The 23472-nt window shown below is 42.1% G+C and overlaps 1 protein-coding gene and 1 pseudogene across 2 annotated transcripts in view; one reads left to right on the top strand and one right to left on the bottom strand.

The window, feature by feature from the left end:
- The window catches only part of DHRS7B (dehydrogenase/reductase 7B), an 83574-nt gene that overhangs the window by 28150 nt on the left and 31952 nt on the right, over positions 1-23472 (top strand). The window lies entirely within an intron of this gene.
- LOC118649421 lies at positions 4023-4149 on the bottom strand (annotated as a pseudogene).

The following is a 23472-nucleotide window of genomic DNA, read 5'->3' as shown; positions in this document are numbered from 1 at the left end:
TTCCATGTCAGATGCTACAATTGTTTTACCAACATTATTCTTAAACATTTATTTAGCATCTGCTGTGTGGCAGGCACTGTTCTCGGGACATGGCGTCAGCAAATAGGCATGGTCTCTGTCCTCACGGAACTGAAGCTCCCGTTGGGGCTGGAGGACCGAGGGAGCGAGGAGTCCGGGAGATGAAGCTGGAGAGGTGGCCAAGCCCAGAGCGTGCAGCGCTCATGGTGCGAAAGAGGTGGGGCGTCTCTGAAGAATGTGGGAGCCGGTGAAGCGGCGTCACAGGGGGCACCCGCAGGCCTGCTGGGTCAGGCCCCTGGCTCCTCGGGAGATGCAGGGCTGTCAGCGAGAGGGCCGGCGGGGCGGTCAGCGAGGGGACCGGCGGGGGGCGGTCAGCGAGGGGGCCGGCGGGGCGGTCAGCGAGGGGACCGGCGGGGCGGTCAGCGAGGGGGCCGGCGGGGCGGTCAGCGAGGGGACCGGCGGGGGGCGGTCAGCGAGGGGGCCGGCGGGGCGGTCAGCGAGGGGGCCGGCGGGGCGGTCAGCGAGGGGGCCGGCGGGGCGGTCAGCGAGGGGACCGGCGGGGGCGGTCAGCGAGGGGGCCGGCGGGGCGGTCAGCGAGGGGGCCGGCGGGGCGGTCAGCGAGGGGGCCGGCGGGGCGGTCAGCGAGGGGGCCGGCGGGGGGCGGTCAGCGAGGGGGGCGGTCAGCGAGGGGGCCGGCGGGGGGCGGTCAGCGAGGGGGGCGGTCAGCGAGGGGGCCGGCCGGGGGCGTGCTGCAGGGGCTTAGAGGTTCGTTCCGTTGAAAAGGGAGGGAGGTGTCAGGGCTCCTGCTTCCTTTTCTGGCTTGTGCATCTGGAATAGGACACTGGAGGAAGAGCATGAGTTCAGTTTTGAATAAAATGTCCTTGAAATAATCCAAGTAGAGGTGTCACAGAGGCAGTGATGAGGGTCTGACACTCAGACAGCAAGAACGGGCTAGGTCCCTAAGAGCTTTGGTCAGGGAGGAATAATTCTGTCATTGCGGGCAAGAAAGCCGAATGAGGTGGCCCAGTAGGAAGTGTAGACTGTTCTTCACATTTATGTGGGGGGAAAGTTAAAAATAAAATCTGCCAACCTGGAAAATTGTTCCTACAAATGTAGAAAGGAAGAAAATAGTTCTGTTATTACAAAAACAAAGAAGCAATCCCATCATTTAAAACATCACAGTCTCCAGCTTCCTTTTGTAAGAAGACGTGATGGCACCATCTCCCTTCTGTGCTTTTATAGTTCACCCTCAATTCACCTGGTAATAGGGGTGGTCATCTGTGCTAGTTAATTACCTTTATCTGAAGGAAAAATCGAAAATCTCTAGTCTCTATGAGCAGGTAGTCATGTAACCTCCCAGGGTGACTGAATTTCTTCCTTAATGTTTTCATTGAAAAGAGATGACTTCTAGGCCCTTCAGAAATAAGTTTCTGGGTAGTGTCTGTGGCTGGAGCTAGTTTGTTTACTTACTTACTTATTTAATAAATATATTGTTATTGATTTCAGAGTGGAAGGGAGAGGGGGAGAGAGATAGAAAGATCAATAATGAGAGAATAATTGATGGGCTGCCTCCTGCACGCCCCACACCAGGGATCAAGCCCACAACTCAGGCATGTACCCTGACTGGGAATCGAACCGTGACCTCCTGGTTTGTAGGTCGATGCTCAACCACTGAGCCACACTGGCTGAGCTAGAGCTAGTTTATTTAGCCTTTTAAAAGATTTGCAGACATACCAAAGGAACAGAGGAAGGAGTTAAAAATACTGGGTTTTTCAAAGAAATGCTTTAAGAAAAAGGAGGGAGAAAAGATCTCTGTCCCTTTGGCAAAAGGGAAAATTTACTTTAAAGTTTATTTACAGTGCAGGAAGTGTTGGACCACAGAACGCACAGCCTGGAGACTATCCTGGAGATGAGTTTCAAGTGAGCTCCTTGCAGTTGTGCATGGCTAGGATGCCCTCCAGTGGTTAGATCTAGCCCGTTATTTCAAGAAAAATGTTATCTGTGGTTCCAGATCCTGCTGGATTCCAGTCAAAAGTTTTGTCTCTGGTAGTTAACCCTTTGAGGACTTGTCCTTTTTCATGTTAACGATGTCATTTCTCACACCCACTCAGTTATAACGCACAGTACGAAGCCTTTCTTTGTTGGTAATGTTCTGATTTTAATGGGGAAGTGAACTCTCCACTAGCCTGACTGGAAGGCCGTAAGCATGGGAATGAAAATTGAGATTGAATGTCCTGTAAATTTAGCTTGGAAGCTTCTTGCCACCCACCAATGTAAGAAGTTCAACAAATTCCTTTGGATTCTACCTTCTGCATCTTCTTAAATTCACAATAGCCCAAGACTTGGCTTATTGGAGGGAGAGGCATGCTGAAGGCCGCTGAATTAATTGAACATTGCTTATGATAGTTTGAGGTTACCTGCTGCAGTTAACTCCTATTTTATTCAGTAAGGACATGTTTGTACTTGGAACACTAAGTTTTGAATGGAAATGTAAATTTTTCCAGGTTCATGTGAGTAGGACTTAGCTGTTGCTAAATTAGATATTACTGGTATATTAGTAAACTATTATTTCAAAATTCTCTATGCATATAGTATTATAATCCAGATTGGCTTAACATATTAGGTAAACTAGCTCAAGGAAATTGTACTGAGTTCCTGTTAAGCAATGAGCTTATTTACAGTCACTTATCTCATAAAAACCTTTCTATTCTGTTTGGGTGATCAGACTGAATTTAGGGATCTATTTACCACCTAGATAGTATTAGAATCCTTCCTCTTTAAGGCTTCTACTAAGGTTTTTTTTTTTTTTTTTTTACATGACCACCTATTTGATGCACTTAAGAGTTAAAAATGTGGGCTTTAGAGTCTAAATACCTGGTTCAAATCTCTTTTTTGCCATTAAAATTTTTTTTATTGATTTCAGAGAGTAAGGGGGATAGAGAAAGAGAATATCATTGATCGGTTGCCTTCTGCACACCCACACTGGGGATTGAGCCGCAACCCAGGCATGTGCCCTGACCGGATCAAACTGTGACCTTCTGGTTCATAGGTTAACGCTCAACCATTGAGCCACACCAGCCAGGGTCTTTTTTGCCAGTTAGTAACTATGCAACTTAAGGTGTTTTCTCATTTAGCACATGGAAATAACTATCATACCTACCTCCTAGGATTGCCATGAGGATGAAATGAGATTATGCGTATGAAGTTTATTTATAGCCCAGTGTCTTGGCACATTGCAAACACTAAAAAAGTTAGTAATTGTTATAAATATTTTTTTCCACAACAGCCATATATGATAACAGGCTAAAAATTAACTTTTTTTAGTTTGTTTTAGGATCTGTGTAGTAAATTTTTTTAGTTAATGGTCATGTATGTTAGAGTTACAAAACAAAAAATTAATTATATTAGAAATAAAAATGTACTTTTGGTTTGGAGTTGTCATAAATTTCTTTCTACTGCATTCAGAGGCGTGAAGGATTGTGGGCCATATAGAAGGCTTCTTAACATACATATACTTATCTAATCCTTACTGCAACTGTGTAAGGCAGATGTGAGATATATTTTGCAGGAGAGGAAACTGGTTGAAATATTAAATAAATTATTCAAAGACAATCATTTAGCCTGATTATTGGCATTCAAACTAAGGTCTGCCTGGTTCCAAACACAGTTTACTGTATCAATAAACGGTTGAAATTATTATTCACATCTCTCATTTATATTCTAATAGAAAAATGGTAGCTGGCAACTTGATCTTAGTGAAAAAGCAAGACAGACTGAAATTTAAAGAGATATTAGTGGGGAAAACCCACTGAACTGTAAGAAATAATTATAACAGAGGGAAGGTATGGTTGGACATCTGTAGCAACTGACACCAGGCCAAGGGAACTGGATTCAGTGAGGAAATGTGAATTTATACAAGAAGAAGAAAGTTTTGCAGTGATTAGTATCTCCATCCCCAACATTAAATGAAGGATAATTGCTTTTTTCCTCTCAGCATCTTTTCCCCCTGTGCAACCTGCTTCAGTGCCTGCAGCCTACGGCCCGGGCAATGGTTCAAGGCCGCAGCTTGCTCTGGCACGGGGCACATGGGAGACCCAGGGGGACGGGCCTGCCATCCGTTCAAACCCATGCACTCCTCTCAGTGTTTTTAACTTAATTTGGCACAGAGAAGACATTGAAATAGGAATATTTGAGAGACATATTTATCTTTGATTAGGTTTGTACTGTTGTCAGCTTATTTGTTTCTAGCAGTAGAAAAAGTTCTATTTAAAAGTCCTTGTGACGGGAAAAGACTTCTGGTATGGCAGAGTGAGGAAATTGGCAAATCTCAAAACAACAACAACAAAAAACAACTATAAAACAGGATAAAATTGTCAAAAACAACCATATCAGAGGTCTGGAAATTGACCAAAGACATACAACAAATTGGGAGACATTTTTTCATGAAAAACCACTGAACATTAGGTAAGACCAGTGAGAATCCTGTATTATTGTCTGGGGTGGTGGCTTCCATCCCATAATCCTAGCTCATCAGTCAATGCAGTAGTTTTGTTTTTGTGGGGTTTTTTAAATTGTAGATTTTTAAAAATATGTTTTTTATTGATTTCAGAGAGAGGAAGGGAGAGGGAGAGAGAGATAGAAACATCAATGAGAGAGAAACATCAATCCTGCACACCCCTACATGTGTCCCGACAGTAATTCAACCCGTGACTTCCTGGTAAGTAGGATGATCCTCAACCACTGAGCCACACTGAGCAGTCAGTGCAGTAGTTTAACCAAGGCAGGGCAAGCCTGAAGACCAGCAGTCTCACTGTTGGAGGAGGCCAAGTATTTGGAGCAGAAGCCAAAGCATCATGCCAGAAGCTTTGTCAGTAAGGTAGCAACATTGGTGGCAGGTGAGTGGTGAAGGCTAACAGCTTTGCTAGTTTGAGGCTGTGGCCCTTATGGGCAATGAGTGGACGGTGGACCAGCTGGGAACTTCACAGAGGTCCTGCAAGTGGGACAGGCTTGATAAACTCCCACAGACCCTACATGCACATACAGAAGAAACGTGAGAGGGCCTGCTGAGAAGTAAAAGCTGAGGAGACTTGAACATTGTCTGAACTTTGTGCTTTCCTTGCTACACACAGATCCACCTGCAAAAGCTGGAAGCTGTCTTTTTTGAGGTGTTTGGGCACAAACTTTGAGATATGTAATCGACTATTACCAGAATGAGCTTTTGACCTAGTGAGCTTTTCCAAATTCTAATCAAGCTGTGCTGCAGAGCCAGATACACCACACAAAGTGCTGTAGACAAAGGATGGGGCCATGGCTGTGATTGGCATTTTTCTCTCCATCAATCTGAGTCCAGGTTTAGTTACCATGTTCATAGTTAGTTTTGAACTGTTCTGAGTTAACATGTTTAACCCCATTATAACCTATAGGTAACAAATGATATGTTGAAATTTCTGGTAATAAGAAACATGGGGTTATGCAATAAAGGAACATAAAGTGTTTTGAAACTGACAAATGGTTGGGTGCATTTCCCTACAGAGAGAATGTCTGCAAACAACAGGAAGTAAGGGAAAGGTAGGAATCTCAGAGGGCTGGTGAGTGTTAGTTGATGACTCCAGCAGAGAGTAGGAGAGAACCTGAGACCCAATCTTTTTTTTTAAAATACATTTTTTATTTATTTTTCACAGAGAGGAAGGGAAAGGGATAGAGAGTTAGAAACCTTGATGAGAGAGAAACATCAATCAGCTGCCTCCCGCACGCCCCCTACTGGGGATGTGCCTGCAACCAAGGTACATGCCCTTGACCAGAATCGAACCTGGGACCCTTCAGTCCACAGGCCAACGCTCTATTCACTGAGCCAAACCGGTTAGGGCCTGAGACCCAATCTTGAAGGTCAGGGTGGGCCTCATCCAGGGAGCATTGAGGAGCTTTACAGATTTAAGCAGTGCTGTCCCAGCTGAATTGCTACACCCTTTGTGAAATTTTCCCCAGTCTCTAATCAGAATCAGTCACCTTCCCCTGTATGCTCTGTAACTAGAGTCATTAATTTATCCAACAAATGACACAGAAGGCAGTGAAAGGGAAACAGACAAGTAAACCCAGGGGAGAGATTGCTTTGTTAGAAGAACACTTAGGGAATTAGCAGAGCACAAGGTCTTCAGGGTCCAAGTCAGGTTTGGGAATCTTGGGAGCATCCTGGAGCAAATACCTGAGGTGGAGGTAGTCAAACAAAATGGCAGTGGGAGGAAAAATTCTTTGGAGGAGCTCATTAGGAGGTTTGAGATGGCAGAAGAAAGGATCGGGAAACATGAAAAATCTCAATAGAAATTCAATATGAAGAACAGAACAAAGGTTGAAGATAAATTAACAGCCTAAAAAATCAGTGGGACATCAAGTGAACTAACATTTGGGAGCCCCAGAAGAAGAGTAGCAAAGGAATGAGGCAGAAAAAAAATATTTGAAATAATGTCTAAAAATTTCCAAATATGATGAAAGACATTGTATTAGTTTCCTGTTGCTGCTGTAATAAGTTACCACAAACATAATAGTTTAAAACCTCACAAATTTATTATCTTCTAGTTCTGGAGATCAGAAGTCCTAAAATCAAGGTTTCAGCAAGCTGTATTTCTTCTGCAGGCTCGAGGAAAATCGGTTTATTACTTGCCTTTTCCAGCTTCTGCAGGCCACCAGCATTCCTTGGTTCAGGGACTCCTCTTCACATTACTCCAGCCTTTACTGCTGTTGTCACATCTACTCTCTGACTCAATCTTCTGCCTCTCTGTTCTGAGGACTCCTGTGATCTGGATGAGGCAGGATAAGCTCCCCATCTCCAGATCTTAAATCACATTTGCAAAGTCCCTTTTACCATATAAGTAAGATAACATATACTACTAATAGATTCTGGGGACTGGGGACATCTTCCAGGTATATTCAGGGCATAACACAAACATTAATATACAGATCCAAGAAACTCAATGAACTCCCGAGTAGGATAAACACAAACAGATACATCAGAGTAAAACTATTGACAGACAAAAAAAACTTAAAAGCAACAAGAGAAAATTTGCTCATCACACACAGGGAAGCAACCATATGACTAGTGGCTAACTTTTTATGTAAAGAATGGTGTCGGGACTTCAGTCTCCTATGCAGCATGCGAGGAGCTTAGAAGCTGCCCTTTCATCATCATAAGTAAAAAGCTGAACAAACTGAAAAGTCAACCAACTCTTGCCCTGGCCAGTGTCCTCAGTGGTTAGAGCAGCGGCCTGTGCATCCAAGGGTCTCGGGTTCGATTCCTGATCAAGGTACCTGGATTGCAGGTCGGAGTGTCTGGGCAGCAACCACCAATGTGTCTCTCTCACAGCTATGTTTCTCTCTCTCCTCTCTTTCACTCTCTCCTCTCTCTCTTTCACTCTCTCGCTCTCTTTCTACCCTCCTTTCCTCCCTCCTTTCCTCTCTCTCTAAAAACATGGATGGAAAAAAATATCCTCAGGTGAGGATTAACAACAACAACAATCAACTCTTCGTAGATCCATCAGTTGAGGTCAAATGGAAAACTGCTGTCTCCACCCCCGCCAATGGAGAGGCAGGCGGATGCACAGAATCACAGCTGACTGGAGCAGAAGCCTGGGGTAGGAAAACCTGGACTGTAATCGACAAACTGCTGGAGGCTGAGTGTGGACAGTCTGAGAGTTCAAAACGCCAGAGGAACCCAATCAAAAGGGGCCCACACTGTTGTGAGTTTTACCCCCAGAGCTCTAGGAGGCCCTCACAGTGAATGTTGGAGAAAAATCCCCTGTGCTCCTGGTAGGGGGAGTGGGAAAGTAATGATTTTGAAATATGTCAGCGCGTCCTGTTCTTGCTGAGGCCTCCCCTCAGGGAAACTGTTACCAGAGCCTAAGCTACCTAGGGACAGGGACCTACCTAACTCCCCTCTTTCTAGCCATCCTGACCCACCTAAGAGGAGGAAAACAACAAACAAAAGCTGAGAAGCCCTGGTGGAGTTCTCAGTCCGGGGCATAGTCTCACCAAAAGACTCGGGCCCAGTCGTGGAAGGATATAATGCTTGCCTTGCCCTACATAACTACAGGCCTCTGGACTGCAGTTCTTCTGAACGAGTATCATGTCTGCCTTCAACAAAACATGACCAGGCATATTGAAAGGCAAAAACATACAGTTTGAAAAGACTGAACAGCCGAAACCGGTTTGGCTCAGTGGATAGAGCGTCGGCCTGCGGACTGAAAGGCCCCAGGTTCGATTCCGGTCAAGGGCATGTACCTGGGTTGTGGGCATATCCCCAGTAGGAGATGTGCAGGAGGCAGCTGATCGATGTTTCTCTCTCATCGATGTTTCTAACTCTCTATCTCTCTCCCTTCCTCTCTGTAAAAAATCAATAAAATATATCTTAAAAAAAAAAAAGAAAAAAAGAAAGAAAAGACTGAACAGCATCAAAACCAGAGTCAGATATGACAGGGAAGTTGGAATTATCAGACTAGTAACTTTTATTTTTAAAATGATATATTTCGATTGATCTCAGAGAGGAAGGGAGAGGGAGAGAGAGATAGAAATACCAGTGATAAGAGAGTCATTGACTGGCTACCTCCAGCACACCCCACACGGGATTGAGCTCACAACCTGGGCATGTGCCCTGACTAGGAATTGGAACTGTGACCTCCTGGTTTATAGGTTGATGCTCAACCACTGAGCCACACTGGCAGGCAGACCAGTAATTATTAAAAACTATGATTAATATGCTAAGGACTAAGGAAAGAGTATGTAACATGCAAGAATAGGTGGATAATATAAGCAGAGATGGAAAATCTAGGAAAGAATAAAAACAATTATATGTTTATATATAAGTGAAATGAATGACAGCAATGTTTTAAGAGATGTATGAGAGGAAGTAGGAATATTTTATGACTTGTATTACCTGTGAAGTGGTACAGTATTGTTTGAAAGTGGGCTTGGATTCCATTCTCCTTCGCACCCACTTTAAAAAGTATAATTGCTATGCTAAGGAAGGCGAGAAAATGAAACCATATAAATGCTCAGTTGAAACCACAAAAGGTGGAAAAACTGTGGAAGACAAAAATAAGAAAAAGAACAAGGACAACAAACAAAATAGTAACAAATATGGTAGATATTAATTCAACTTTATCCATAATCACATAAACATCAATGGCCTAAGCACATCAATTAAAAGACAGATTGTCAGAATGAATCAAAAAACAAGACTGACCTATATGTTGTCTATAATAAATCCTCTTTAAGTGTAAAAACATAGATTAAAGGAATGGAGAAAGATATACTAATTAAAGGAAAGCAAGCGTAGCTATATTAATTCCAGACAGGACAGAGTTCTGAGTGAGGAAAGTGATCAGGAATAAGAGGGCATCATCTATGTTTATAAAATGCTAAATATGCTAAGTGTCCAACCATCGGACCGGTAAGTATGATGCACATTGAACACCAGGGGGCAGACGCTCAACACAGGAGCTGCCGTGACATGCACTGGCCATTTACAGAGAAATGGCACCTTGGACCTGGTGCCAACAAAGCAACACTCGGCTTCCCCCAAGTGGGACACAGGCCCTGCCGCCACCCCAGAGCAACAACCCACCAAATCGCAGCCAACGCTGCTGAGACCCCACTGCACAAAATGCGGCCACAGTCCAGCCCAGCCCAGAAATGGTGGCTGTGGGCACCGGGGAATGATGTCACGTAGCAACACTCGGCTTCCTCTCCCTAGTGACAGGCCATGTAACAATGAAGGGCACTGTGGAACTGGCGCCCACAAAGGAACACTTGGCTTCCCCCAGATGGGACACAGGCCCCACCCCCACCCCCTGCAGCAGCTCACCAAATCATAGCAGACACTGCTGAGACCCCATGGCGCAAAATGCGGCCCACAACCCAGCCCAGCCCAGAAGCGGTGGTTGTGGGCGCAGGGTAGTGATGTCATGTAGCAACTCCTGGCTTCCTCTCCCTAGCAATTAGCCTCCTTGGAGTGTCTTCAGCCCAGAACACAACTTGCTTTATAGCCAGGCGCAAACATTTCACACTTTAACCAAATGTCTGTGAAGCGTTTTCCTGTGCCTCATCTCATTTGATCCTCACAGAAGTCCTGGAGTAGGTAGATAGGAGACTTGATGGAATCCTATTTCTTTTCATTAGCCAGAAAACAGAGATTTAGAAAGCTTAGAAACTTGGCCCGACTGAAAAGTAAGAAATGGTGGACCTTGACAATGACTTTAGGTTTTCTCACTGCACGGAATATAGTCAAACACTGCTGCAGTTAAATACCCTTTGTTCTCCCTGTGTGATCTATACTAATAATCTGCTTCATGTTAATATTTACTGCCATGTTGCTGACAATTACCTGAAGGAGAAGTTGGGCTGCTTCACTGGGCTGGAAAAAGTTTAGTTACATCAGAAAGCAGGTCTAATTAAGCAAGTTTATTCTATATCTATAAAAGGCTAAGTTGACTCGCGCGTGCACGATACATATAAAGCTCTTGCTAGTGCCAGTCACACGCATGTGTTTCGACACACGTGTCATTGTCAGTCATTAATTTGGTTGACACTTATAGAGAGAGGATGAATAGCGATATTAAAATATTCTAATTAATTTCCTTTCAGTGTGCATGAATTCGTGCACTGGGCCACTAGTATAAAGATAAAGGGTTAATGATCCATGAAGGCACAGCATTTCTTAACACATATGCACCTAATAAGAGTGCCAAGATACCTGAGACAAAAATTGATAGAACTACAAAGAAATAGATGATGAATCTAGTATTATAATTGGAGACTTTAACACTTCTTTATCAGAAATGGAGAGATCTAGCAGGCAGAATATCAGTAAGGACAAAGAGGAAAGCAGATTATTATAAGGAGGGGCCATAGGTGACAGTCTGACAGGAGTCACAGCTGGGTGGTTTAAGGGATGGATGAGAGGAAGGAGGGGATAGTAGTAGTGATGAGCAAAGATGATCCCACTGCATCTTCGAGCCAGAATATGAGAGCTGTGGGAGAGAGAAAGGCCACCACTGCAGTGGTCTGCAGTGAAATCCATTTTCTCAGGAGGAACTAGACCAGTGATGGCGAACCTATGACACGCGTGTCAGAGGTGACATGTGAACTCATTTTTTTGGTTGATTTTTCTTTGTTAAATGGCATTTAAATATATAAAATATCAAAAATATAAGTCTTTGTTTTACTATGGTTGCAAATATCAAAAAATTTCTATATGTGACGCGGCACCAGAGTTAAGTTAGGGTTTTTCAAAATGCTGACGCGCCAGGCTCAAAAGGTTCGCCATCACTGAACTAGACATTGGAACAAGAGGTGAAGGGACCATTCAGAGTACAGATTGAAGAGGCAGGGATTTTGCTGATGACAGACCAAGAGGATCACAGGGTTTCAGAATATGGGGAGGGGTTGGAGATTGGGTCAGAACAGGGAGTGCACAGAATGATTTGGGGTTTGGGAGACATGGGATGTCTCAGGAGATCTGGACTTCCTGTGGTGACTGGCAGGGATAAAAGGGTATGATGAGATTGGCCCATAATTTCCAGGCAGATCGGGGTGGGGATGGAGGGCCTTTCTGGGAGCTTCTACTGACCTCCTGTTGATGAAGGTAGTTACTCTTTATCTTGTGGGTAGAGGTTTGCAGTTAGCTTTGTCATCCCCAGGGTGGCTCATTCTCTCTTGGTAGACAACTATGGAGATCTTCAGGGGTTTCAATATTCAGTACCCATTAAAATTACCAGAGGAGGGTATTAAGAGTCCAGATTCCCAGGTCGCATCCTTTGTGATATTATCAATTTCGAAGGTCTGCACTTGGTAAGGCCATTGATTCCGTTTTAACGGGTGCTTCTAATGCAGGTAATGAATGGATTACAAAGAGTAATGTGGCTCTGAACCATCTTCATCTTCTATATATATAAAAGCCTAATATGTAAAATGTCCCTTCAGAGTTTGACTGACCAGGAGTTCAATTGCTTACTAACCACCAGGGGATGGTGTGGAACAAGGAAGGCCCCGGTTAGCAGCCAGGGAAGGGAGGCCCCATGCATTGGGCCTCTAGTAAAATATATCAGAAAGCAAGGCCTAAAAAAGCATTGTCACATACTCTGCAAGTCAGTCACCTGGTCTCAGGTCCCATGAAGGGCCCAGATTAAGACCCCACTCACCATGCTGCCCTATGTAGATGCCACTTGACATTGGTCAGTTTGTTTCTCTTGGTGTTCTTCTTGGGGTATTTATTAGCTAATTTCATTTTACAAGGTTGGTACTTCTAATGTAGCTAATTAATCACTTTTCCCACTTTATTTTGGCAAAGTAGAGCATGAAGGAGAAATGATAGACATGCGCAAAGATGTACAAATGTAAAGTAATATAGCTAACACTTATTTACTCGTTACCCAACATCAACAACCATTAGTGTTTTGCCATACTAGAAAGAAACTTAAATCTTTCATTTCCTGACATACTGATTTTAAAATTGTTTGCTTTCACCTCATTCTGTGACTAAGCTTATTAATACTTATATGATTGGGAAAAAAAGCTTTTTTATATAACAGTGTATATTGGTATTCTAGTATAAATGCAGTTTAAAAGATAGCCCTTATGCTATTACACTCTGACAATAATATTGTGAGTATATAAAATATATTTCGAATTTAAGGATTTTTTTCTTTTAATATAGACTCTAAAATCAAATCTTTTTTTAAATGTTTTTTATTGATTTTTACAGAGAGGAAGGGAGAGGGATAGAGAGTCAGAAACATCGATGAGAGAGAAACATCAATCAGCTGCCTCCTGCACTCCCCCTACTGGGGATGTGCCCACAACCAAGGTACATGCCCTTGACCAGAATCTAACCCGGAACCCTTCAGTCCGCAGGCCGACGCTCTATCCACTGAGCCAAACCAGTCAGGGCTGTCAAATCTTTTTTAATTGAAAAGGCTTTGAGAGAGAAATAGGTGGAAAATTATGCATGGGGAAAAGTTGGAAATCTGCTAACATTGGGTGAAATAAATAGATTGATCAAGTACTTACTGTGGACCTATCCTGACAAGGTGTAGCTAAGTTCTCAAGGAAGTATTTGCTAGGATGCTGGGAAAATAAAGTGATAGGGCACTAACTAGGCTATTTTTAGATGAAAGCTTAGAGACTGGCAATGGAAAAACCCTCTCAGGTTGTTATGCTTTTTCCTCTAGTCCTTCCAATATGTGAAATTCTTTCCTTCATGTTTTCTGGCATTAAAGTCAGTGCACTAAAAGTTTTAAGTCTGAGCGTTAATGAAAACTATTTCAGGATAAAGGCCATTTCTAGTTAAATTTCAAAATAATGTTTACAGGTCTAAAAATAGCTTGGAATTCAGGGTTGCCCATCATCCCAAGTAATTACATTGAGGCAGATTGTCTGAGAGAGAGGCTGGTTAATTAAGTTCATGAGGAAACCAAACAGTTTGTTAAAATTTAGAATTATCTAAGTTCAACCATAGGCCTACTTGATATTAGATAGCATTTAATATTTAATCCTATGTTAATGAAATAATTTTTTTTCTATTTTTCATTGTGATAAAATACACATAACATAAAAGTTACTGTCTTAACCATTTTTAAGCATACAGTTTGGTGGTCTTTTTTTTTTAATATATATTTTATTAATTTTCTTACAGAGAGGAAGGGACAAGGATAGAGAGTTAGAAACATCAATGAGAGAGAAACATCGATCAGCTGCTTCCTGCACACTCCCTACTGGGAATGTGCCCGCAACCAAGGTACATGCCCTTGGCCGGAATTGAACCTGGGACCCTTGAGTCCGCAAGCCGATGCTCTATCCACTGAGCCAAACCGGTTAGGGCCAGTTTGGTGGTCTTAAATACAGTCATAATGTGCCACCATCATCACTGCTGTCTCCAGAACTCTTCATCTTTTAAAACTTAAACACTTCATCTTTAAAACTTAAAAAAATAACTCCTCATTCTCCCCTATCCCAGTCCCTGGTGACCTCATTCTACTTTTTGTCTCTAGGACATTAAAGAATGTAGAAGTGATTTCCTACAGTATTTGTCCTTTTGTGACAAATTTTGGCTTATTTCCCTTAGCATGTCTTCAGTGTTCATCCATGTTGTAGTATACTATAGTACTTCCTTCATCTTTTCCTTTTAAAAATATTTTTATTGATTTTTAGAGAGGAAGGGAGAGGGAAAGAAAAAAAAGAAACATTGATGTGAGAGCAGAACACTGATCGATTGGCTGCCTCCTGCATCTTCCTACCAGGGATCGAGCCTGCAGCCTGGGCCTGGGCCTTGACTGGGAATCGAATTAGCAATCTTTTGGTGCATGGTACAATGCCCAACAAAGAGAGCCACACGGCCAGGGTTGAACTCCTCCCTTTTTAAGGTCAAAATATTTTATTGTATGTATATACAAAATTTTGTTTATCCACTTACTGTTTGATTGACATTTGGATTGTTTCCAAATTTTAACTATTGTGTATAATGCTATTATAGGAAGATTAAAAATGGGGCGGAGTAAGTGGATGCTGCATGGACACGCTTCCAGGACAAAACTGGAATTACAACTAAAATATAGGAAAACTTGTCCTAGCTGGTTTGGCTCAGTGGATAGAGTGTTGGACTGTGGACTGAAGGGTCCCAGGTTCAATTCTGGTCAAGGGGACATGCCCGGGTTGCGGGCTCGATCCCAAGTTGGAGGTGTGCAGGAGGTGGCCAATCGATGGTTTTCTCTCATCATTGATGTTTCTATCTCTCTCTCCCTCTCCCTTCCTCTCTGAAATCAATAAATAAAAATAAAGTATAGGAAAACTTTCTGAATAATCAACTGAAGACTCGCTGGAGAGAACCCTGATACCCAAGGACTGAAAGTGGAGACTGCATAGAGACTGGTAGGAGGGGTGGAGGCAGGACAAGATTGGCCGGGTTCCCACAGATTGCAACTGAAGTTCTAGAGAGATATCTCAGTTCTAGGGGGTTGCCATTGAGAACTCTGAGGTCTAATCCCCAAGCGGGGCTCCCCAGCAGAGAGCATCAGAACTGAAAAGGGTGCCCACATAACATCTGGCTGTGAAAAGCAGCAGGGTTGCTCTCTGCCATGGACAGCAACCCCTTAAAGGCTGATGCACAAAATTCTCTGTGTTAAGTCACCCACCATGTGCTGTGGCAGAGGGAAGGCAGAGAGGACTGGAGCTGTGTGAACAGAAGCCAGGGTTGGGGGCTCTGGGGTTAGAGCTCAGAAGGCCGACACCTCGGTTTTCTGTGCTGAGTCATTCCCTCATGCTGTGGAGGTCATCTTTCTCACACAGACATTTGCTATACAGGCATCTTTGCCTGGGTGGAAGACAGTTGAGCCACCCTATTGGAATACATGTTGCCCCACGGTATGGAGATTCTGAGGCCCAGGCAGAAGCAATTGCCCCACTCTGTTGAAAAAAAACTCTTGCTACACCAGTGGACGATTGCCTGAGGGCTATTCAAGACAAAATCCTATCAGTCTATAGGCAGAGGCAGTCTCTAGAGGCTTTGAGTCTTTGCCTGATCTAATTAACCAGAAACAACATTTGACACTGTCCTGCACTAGAGATTAAGAGGCGTAGCAGATCTGCCTAATACACAGTCATAAACCCAAAGAGGCAGCCAAAATGAGGAGACAAAGAAACAACCTCCAAATGAAAGAACAAGAGAATTTTTCAGAAGAAGAGATAAATGAAATGGAGATAAGAAATTTAAAATGGCAATAAATAAGTCCTTATCAATAATAACCTTAATGTAAATAGATTAAATGCTCCAATAAAAAGACATCGGGTAGCTGAATAGATTAAAAAAAAAACAACATGACCCAATGATATGCTGTCTACAGGAGACCCACCTCAGAACAAAAGACACCCAAGATGAGAGTGAAGGGATGAACAAATTTTTCCATGCAAATGGAAAATTTAAAAAAAAGCTGTGGTAGCAATACTCATATCTGACAAAATAGACTTCAGAATGAAGGCCATCACAACAAAGGTCACTGCATAATTCTAAAGGGATCTATCCAACAAGAGGATAGAACCCTGGTAAACATATATGCACCCAATATAGGAGCACTTAAATATATAAAAAAATTTCTAGAGGACTTTAAGGGAGAAATCAACAACAATACAGTCATAGTAGGGGACTTTAACACCCCACTGACAGCACTGGATAGAACTTCCAGACAAAATATTAACAAGAAAACAGTGACACTGAAGGACACAATGGATTAGATGGATTTATTTGACATTTATAGAACATTTCACCCAAAGCTGCAGAATGTACATTCTTAAGTGCACATGGGTCATTCACAAAGATAGACCACATGTTAGGATACAAAACAAGTCTCTACAAGTTCAAGAAGATCGAAATCATATAAATCAGCTTCTCAGATCACAGTGGAATGAAATTAGAAATCAGCTACAGTAAAAACATTTCAAACACATGGAGGCTAAATAGCATTTTATTAAACAATTAATCAGTTCCCAACGAGATTAGGAAAGAAATCAAAACATCCCAGAAACAAACGAAAAAACAGAACAACCCAAAATCTCTGGGTCACAGCAAAAGCAGTCCTGAGAGGGAAGTTCATAACACTATAGGCCTACCTCAAAAAAAAACAAGAAAAATCAACAATGAGCTATTTAACCCTACAACTTAAAGAACTAGAAAGAGAATAACAAGAAAAGCCTAGAGTAGTAGAAGGAAGGAAATAATAAAAATTAGAGCAGAAATAAATGACATAGGGACTAAAAAGACAATACAAAAACTCAATGAAACCAAGAGCTGGTTCTTTGAAAGGATAAATAAAATTGATGATCCGTTAGTAAGATTCATCATGAAACAAAGAGGACCCAAATAAATAAAATCAGAAATGAAAGTGGAGAAATATCCATTGACCCCACAGTCATATTAGCGGACTTTAGCACCCTGTTGACAGCACTACAAAGTGTTTGCAAATACAAAGGATTGCAAGGAAGTACTATGAACAACTATAGGCCAACAAGCTGAACAATGTGGATAAAATGGAAAAATTCCTAGAAAAATACAATCTTCCAAAACTGAATCAGGAGGAATCAGAAAACCTGAATAGGCCTATAACAATTGATGAAATAGAAGCAGTAATCAAAGAACTTCCAGAAACAAAAGCCCTGGTCTGGATGGCCTCACAGGGGAGTTTTACCAAACATTCAAAGAAGAGCTGACATCTAGACTCCTCAAACTATTAAAAAAAAATCCAAGGGGAAGGAACACTTCCAAGCTCTTTTTATGAGGCCAGCATTATCCTAATTCCAAAACCAGATAATGACACTACAAAGAAAGAGATATAAAGGCCAATATCCGAGATGAACATAGATGCTAAAATCCTTAACAAAGTATTAGCAAATCGGATTCAGCAATAGATTAAAAAGATTATACACCATGACCAAGTGGGATTTATTCCAGGGATGCAAGGCTAGTACAATATTTGCAAATCTATAAAAGTGATACATCATATAAACAAATTGAAGGTCAAAAGTCACATCATATCAATAGACACAGAAAAAGCATTCGACAAAATCCAACACCCCCATTATTAAGAAAAAAAAATACTTTTTATTGATTTCAGAGAAGAAGGGAGAGGGCGAGAGAGATAAAAACATCAACGATGAAAGAGAATCTTTGATCAGCTGCCTCCTGCACCCGAGCCTCTAACCTGGGCATGTGCCCTTCACCAGAATCAAACCTGGGTCCCTTTGGTACATAGGCTGACACTCTATCCACTGAGCCAAACCAGCTAGGGCCAACACCTTTTTTGATAAAAACTCTCAGCAAAGTGGGAATAGAGGGAGCATATCTCATCATGATAAAGGTCATATATAACAAACCTACAGCAAACATCATACTCAATGGGCAAAAACTAAAACCATTTCTCCTAAGAACAGGAACAAGACAGGGATGTCTGCTTTTACCACTCTTATTCAACATAGTATTGGAAGTCCTAGCCACAGTGACCACACAAAAAGAAGAAATAAAAGAGATCCAAATTGGAAAGGAAGAAGTAAAACTCTCATTATTCTCAGATGACATGATATTATATGTAGAAACCCCTAAAGACTCAACCAAAAAACTAGATTTAATCAATGAATTTGGCAATTTAGCAGTACACAAAATCAACAACAAAAAAACAATGGCTTTTTTTATACACCAATAATGAATTCTCAGAAAGAGAAACTTGACAAGCAATCCCATTTACCATTGCAACAAAAAAAAAATTAAGATACTTAGCAATAAACTTAACCAAGGAGGCAAAGGACCTGTACTCAGAAAACTACAGGACATTGAAAAAAGAGATAGAAGAAGATATAAACACGTGGAAGAATATACCATGTTCATGGATTGGTAGAATCAACATCATTAAAATGTCCATACTACCCAAGGCAATCTGCAGATTCAGTGCAATCCCTATTAAAATACTAAAAGCATATTTCACAAATCTAGAACAAATACTCCAAAAATTTATATGGAACCACAAAAGACCCTGAGTATCTGCAGCAATCTTGAAAAAGAAGAATGAAGTTGGAGGAATGACAGTACCAGATTTCAAGTTATACTACAAAGCCACCATAACCCAAAGAGCCTGGTACTGGCACAAGAACAGACATAGATCAAAGGAACAGAACAGAGACCCCAGAAATGGACACACGCCATTACTGCTCAATTAATATTTGACAAAGGAGACAAGAGCATACAATGGAGTCAAGACAGTCTCTTCAATAGATGGTGGGAAAATTTTACAGATACATGCAAAAAAAAAAAAATTAGCCCACCAACTTACACCATACACAAGAATAAACTCAAAATGGACAAATGTAAGTTGTTAAACCATAAAAATCCTATAAGAAGACATAAGCAGCAAAATCTCAGACATCTCTAGTAGCAATATGTTTATAGATACATCTCCTAGGGCAAAGGGAACTAAGGAGAAAATAAACAAATGGGACTACATCAAAATAAAAAGCTTCTGCACAGCAAAAGAAACCATCAACAGAACGAAAAGGGAGCCCACTGTATGGGAGAACATATTTGGCAATGATACATCTGATAAAGGCTTAATATCCAAAATATATAAGGAACTCATACAACTTAACCAAAGTATGACAAACAATCCAATTAAAAAATGGGCAAAGGACCTAAATAGACACTTCTCCAAAGAGGACATACAGATGGCCAAGAGACATGAAAAAATGCTCCAAGTCACTGATCATCAGAGAGATGCAAAGTAAAATGACATTGAGTTATCACCTCACACCTGTCAGAATGGCTACTATCAACAAATGACAAGTACTGGCAAGGATGTGAAGATAAGGAACCCTAGTGCACTGCTGGTTGGAATGTTGAGTGGTGTAGCCATTATGGAAAACAGTATGGAGTTCCCTCAAAAAATTAAGTATGGAACTGCCATTTCACCCAGTGATCCCACTTCTAGGACTATATCCTTAGAAACTGGAAATACCAATCAGAAAGAATGTATGCACCCCTATATTCATAGCAGCACAATTTACAATTGCTAAGGCCTGGAATCAGCCCAAGTGCCCATCAGTAGATGAGTGGATAAAACAGCTGTGGTACATTTACACCATGGGATACTATGCAGCAGTTAAGAAGAAGAATCTCTTACCCTTTGAGACAGCATGAAGGGACGTGGAGAGTATCATGCTAAGTGAAATAAGTCAGTCAGAGAAAGACAAGTATCACATGACCTCACTTATATGTGGAATCTGAGTAACAAAATAAACTGATGAATGGAATGGATCCAGAGAAATGGAAGCATGGAACAGAGTACAGAATCTTGGAGGGAAGGCGGGGGAAGGGTGGGGGCAGGGAGGTCATCAACCAAGGAGTTTTTATGCATATATACATGGCCCGTGGACACAAATGAGGCCATGCATATATGGGGTGGTGAGGACCTGGGGGAGAGGGCTGGAAGAGTTCAATGGGGGCAAAAAGGGGACATATGTAATACTTTCAACAATACAATTAAAAAACAAAAATCCCAATAAAGATTAAAAATAAAATAAATGGTGGTCATCGAACTTAGAGGAAGACTAGATCAACTCAGGGAGAACATCAACATAGAGATAGTAAACAAAAAAAAAAATCATAGAAGCCGTCAGAAAGAACCAGGCAGAAATTTAGAATACAATAATGAAAATGAAGGATACAGCAAAGGATCAAATCAGTGATTTGGAAGACAAGGAAGCAGAAAACACCCTATCAGAACAGCAGGAAAAAAAAATAGAGTTCCACCCCACATGAGGACAGTTTAAGGGACCTCTGGGACAACATCAAGTGTCCCACCATTTGTATCATAGGAATACTAGCAGGAGAAGAGAGAGAGCAAGTGATTGAAAACCTATTTGATGAGATAATTACTGAAAACTTTCCTTACCTGGAGAAGCAAATAGACATATATGTCCAGGAAGCACAAAGAGTCCCAAACAAGATGAACCTAAAGAAGCCCACACCAAGACACATCATAATTAAAATGGCAATGGTTAAAGACAAAGAATTTTAAAAGCAGCAAGAGAAAGCAGTGAACTACAGGAAGGCTCCCACAAGACAGCTGATTTCTCAGCAGAAACTTTGCAGGCCAGAAGGGATTGGCAGGTAATATTCAAAGTGATGAAAAGCAAGTACCTGCAACCAAGATTAGTCTACTCAGCAAGGTTATCATTTAAAATCAAGAGATATAAGGAGCCTTAACTGGTTTTGCTCAGTGATTGGAGCATCGGCCCTTGGATTGAAGGGTTCCAGGTTCGATTCCGGTCAAGGGCAGATACCTCAGTTGCAGGCTCAATCCCCAACCCTGATCAGGGCTCATGAGGGAGGCAACCAATCAATGTGTCTCTCTCATCAATGTTTCTCCATCTCTCGCCCTCCCTTACAATCTCTAAAAATCAATGGCAAAATTCCTTGGGTGAGGATTAACAACAACAAAATATATAAGGTACTTCTCAGAAAAGGAAAAGCTAGAGAAATTCATCACCACCAATCCAGTCTTACAAGGAATGTTAAAGAGACTTTTTAAAGAAAAATAGGAGGAGGACAAAACGATATCTGAATAACAAAATGACAATAATTACATATCTATCAATAATCACTTTGTGGTGAAGGCCTGGCAGTGGGGGTGGATAGGATCAATGGGGAAAAAATAGGGACATCTGTAATGTTTTCAACAATAAAAATAAATTAAAAAATAATTATGTTAAATGTAAATGGCTTAAATGCTCCAATTAAAAGACATAGGGTGGCTAAATAGATAACAAGACCCATACATATGCTGTCTACAAAACAACCACTCTATCTGTCTATCTAAGTTATTCCTCACCTGAGGATATTTCCATTGCTTTTTTAGAGAGAGTAGAAAGAAGAGAAAGAGACAGACAGACAGACATCAATGTGAGAGAGACATATCGATTGGTTGCCTACCACATGTGCCTTGACCAAGGCCAGGCATCGAGCCTGCAACCGAGGTACATATGCCCTTGACCAGAATTGAAACCATGACCCTTCAGTCCTCCGGCGGACGCTCTAGTAGTCACTGAGCCAGACTCAGTGGGTAGGGCAAGAGACCCACTTTATATTGAAAGACATACACTGACAAAGTATTTCGTGCATTGTTGGTGGGATTATAAATTGTTGCTTTTTCTGCTTTGCCCCCACAATGAGCCTTGTTGGGTTTGTGTGTTTTCTAGGAAAAAGGTTGAGGTCACTCCGGCATCTTCCAGTCATACTAAATTCATTTTGTAAAGCACATTATAAATCAGAATTGTTTTTGAGTCAAGATGTCTAGGTAGCCAGCACAAACGCTGTTGTGTGTGTGTGTTTTAAGAGACTTCCAGTTTTCAGTGATAAAGTGCTGTTTTTTTAAAAACTGAACTAATACTTTGGCTCATAGTCAACGTTAGCCTCTGGCCCCCAGTTCCTGTAGGCAGCCTGCATGGCAGGGTCAGGAGGGACCTGGCCCCGCCTCTGCTCTCCTGGTGGGGGCTGCGGGGCAGCGTGTGCCCAGCGTCTGGCTGGGGAGCAGAGCCGCTCTCCATGTTTCTCTTCCCAGGACTGGACATTCAGGAGCTGGTCTGCAGTATCCTCCAGCCTTTCTTTGGCTTTTATTTTTACTAATGCCAGCCTGACTCCTTTCAACCAGGGGCTCTGAGGCTGGCTTCCCAAAGTACAGCCTCCAGGCCACTCGTCTGTAGCTCGGTCCTGCATTCCAGAGAGGACTGGCTGACCAGAAAGCGTCCTCCGGCCGCTAGTCTCCGTCACTCTGCCCAGGTCAAAACACCGGAGAGGCCACAGCACCAGGACCCACGCTGTCACACGAGCTGCCGTCGGAGGTCGGATAGTCTTTCTGTTCAAAGACAGCCTGGCAGCTGCTTCTCATTTATTTCACACCAAAAAAGAGAGCTTTACTCTGGTTTTACTTTCTGAAAATAGACAGGTATTTTCAGAAATGGGTCATAAGCATGGTCCATAGCTTATGTCACCTTTTTTAAAAAATATATATTTTATTGATTTTTTTCACAGAGAGGAAGGGAGAGGGATAGAGAGTTAGAAACATCGATGAGAGAGAAACATCAATCAGCTGCCTCCCGCACGCCCCCTACTGGGGATGTGCCTGCAACCAAGGTACATGCCCTTGACTGGAATCGAACCTGGGATCCTTCAGTCCGCAGGCCAACGCTCTATCCACTGAGCCAAACTGGTTAGGGCTTATGTCACCTTTAATAGATGGGCTATTTCAAGCTGTTCGCAGTTATGAAGTATGAGAATGGGTGGCGGTTTGTGGGGATGAGACCCTAACTGCTCTTGGTGATACTAAGCTACTTCTTGCCGCATGATTTCAGCATCCTGCCCTTGAGCCTGGTTTTCTTGTGCATAACATGAAAAATTACTTCATGACTAATCCTTTTTACAGACCTGAAATTATTGTTAGTTTTTAACCTTGAAGGGTTTTCAGATTCCCTCCTTTGATTTTCAGATGTGTCTCAGAGTTTGATTTCTGTGTAGTTTCAGAGTAGACGCCAACAATCTGTTTTTATTAATAGTACACATTTAACATTTTTTGTAATTGCTTGAGGAAAGAAGGAATATTAGGAACTGATTCCATCTGTGCAATGTAGAATTTGATAAAAGTATGAGAGATGGAACAAATGGCATAAAGGTGACATTTCTGCTCAGTTGACTTCTTGATAGTAGAGGTTCTAAAAGCCCTTTTAAAGAACCTCTCAGTGCATAGAGAGTCAGCCTGTGGACCAAGAGGTCCCAGGTTCGATTCCGGTCAAGGGCATGTACCTCGGTTGCAGGCTCCTCCCAGCCTGGGTCCTGGTCGGGGCTCATGCAGGAGGCATCCAGTCGATGTGTTTCTCTCA

This window comes from Myotis myotis, unplaced genomic scaffold (assembly GCF_014108235.1).
Source record: "Myotis myotis isolate mMyoMyo1 unplaced genomic scaffold, mMyoMyo1.p scaffold_m19_p_29, whole genome shotgun sequence".
In the NCBI taxonomy this organism is placed as follows: domain Eukaryota; kingdom Metazoa; phylum Chordata; class Mammalia; order Chiroptera; family Vespertilionidae; genus Myotis; species Myotis myotis.
This window is presented reverse-complemented; position numbering and strand designations above follow the sequence as displayed.